Below are 2,270 nucleotides of genomic sequence, written 5' to 3'. Positions count from 1 at the left end.
GGCTGCTAACATCACAAAAAAAGGGACATTATTGTGTCCTTTTGGAAGTACCCAAGACCACCTTTGAAGTAGCCATATGCCAAGTAATCAAACATAAATCTCTTAAACTTCCACATTTAAATGCCAGGCTACAGAGACATGAGGAACAGCAGACACGTTAAACAACAACTTAGGGATGCAAGTGGAAAAATCCAATCTGGATAATTCTACAGGATAAAAAGACCCAGTTTCTTCAACAAATAAACTGCAAAGGAAAAAGGGGAGGTGGGACAATTAATTGTATATTAAAAGAGACTCGAGAAGCACACCAAGCAACAGCAGTGTGTGGGCCTTGTTTGGACAGTGATTCAAACAGAGAAAAAAAATTGAGACAGAGAAATTTAATTAACTATTTTATAACATTAAGAATTATCGTTAAATTCTTAAGTGAAATGATACCTAACCTTTTAAAGATACTTAGTGAAATATTTGAAGATAAAATGATATGATGCCTGGGATTTGTTTCAAAATAATCTCGGACCGAGGAAAGTGGGTGGAGGTACAGACAGGACTCAGTCATGAAAGTACTGAAGCTGGTGAAGGGATGCACAAGGAGGGGGTCATTATGCTATTCTCTCTCCTTTTGTGTATGTTTGAAGTTTTCCACAACAAAATGTTTTTTTAAATGTACTACTGTGGAAAGTACCACTAAATATTTCACACCTAAGATGAATAAATCCTGTAGAATCTTCAAGAAGTGCTAGAGATGGTATGCGTGCATATAAGTAAACTCCCGTTCTTCAAGGTGATCAGATATTTCAAGATGAAAGACACAATAGCCTAGAGGAAGTACACATTTAGGTCAATACAAACTCATTCATCTCTACTGTTTATCCAAAAATGCACCTTTGGACAGATTTGGCTCCAAACACACCAATCTTCACGCATCATCACTTCTGGAAGATTCTCAGTCACCTATAATACTAATTATGTCGTTGGAACATCTTGGAAACAGTCATGCTCATTCCCATGGGTCCCCTGGCACTGCCAAGGTTTTTATTGGCATCTGTTGCCCTGTATCTGGTCCCCTGGATTTCAGACTTGGTGCTGCAAGTCTCAGCTACCAGGTTCCTGGCATGTGAGGCTGTAAACATTTCCTACATAACTTTATAAAGAAGACAAACACCCTGGCTCCTCTTCCCCAGTATTTTGCCCATCTTTTCAAGGCCTTAGGCACACAAGAGTCTGATATTTACCTGACCAAGGCTGCCAGCCTAGCCAGGACCTAGGCTCAAACTGGCAGCAGCGATGGTGACAACAGCCCAAAAGCAGCAACAAGGGCAGCAGTGGTCGCAACCACAGGAGGAAGGAGGGGTTCTGCACGCAGGCACCGCAGGGACCACTGTGGAGGCGGCCTTGCCCATCCGTGCCTGGAGCCTGACTGTGGCATCGGCACAAATAACTGGCTGGAGGCTGAGACAGGACTGCCAGAGCACAGGCAGTAAACGTTGTCAGTAAATTATCACAAAATAAGTGTACACATGGGCACTGCAAGAAAGCAGGTCATGGAGTCATTCTAATCCTTTAAAGAGTTTAGAATCTCAGATTTTGAAAACTACTTCAACATTGCAAAGCACACATCCACACACTTAGAATAGACAATAAATTTAGAGACTGTGGCATTTGACAGACCAGTACTACGTTATTTTCATATGAAGCTTCAGATGATCCAATTATCAATGAGGAAGATAATTAAAAATTTTTTCCTTGTATTTGAAGATGCATTGATATAATGCATAAACCAGCACTGTGAATTTTTCACAAACTACGAAGCCACATTTGGTTTCTTGTAGAAGCTCCGAAAGTTACAGGAAATGTCAGAGGAAACATTAAAATGCCATTGTATAAATTTACACTTAAAATTAAATTTTGACTTACACGAAACTGATTTGTATGAAGAATGAAATACTCTTAGAAAAACTGTTCCATGAGAATCATCAGCTCTACATATACTAAAATTTTTATTTCAAAATAATTTTTCAGAAATGTATCCCAAATGTTGTCACAGCCTATGAAATACTTAACAGTTCCAACAACACTTGCATCAGCAGAAAGATCCTTGTCAAAATTTAAAATTATCAGAGATTATTTGCAATCTTTCATTTTCCAAGAGCCACTAGCATCTCTTTCAAGTACCAATTGAAAATAAAATTGCAAAAATATGTATTTTAATAACCTATTAAATGAATTTGCAGAAAAACAAGCCACAAAAATCACAATTAATCAAGACA

Source organism: Equus przewalskii, chromosome 13, assembly GCF_037783145.1.
Source record: "Equus przewalskii isolate Varuska chromosome 13, EquPr2, whole genome shotgun sequence".
NCBI classification, from domain to species: Eukaryota; Metazoa; Chordata; class Mammalia; order Perissodactyla; family Equidae; genus Equus; species Equus przewalskii.
The sequence above is the reverse complement of the archived record's forward strand: the minus strand, read 5'-3'. Positions refer to the sequence as shown.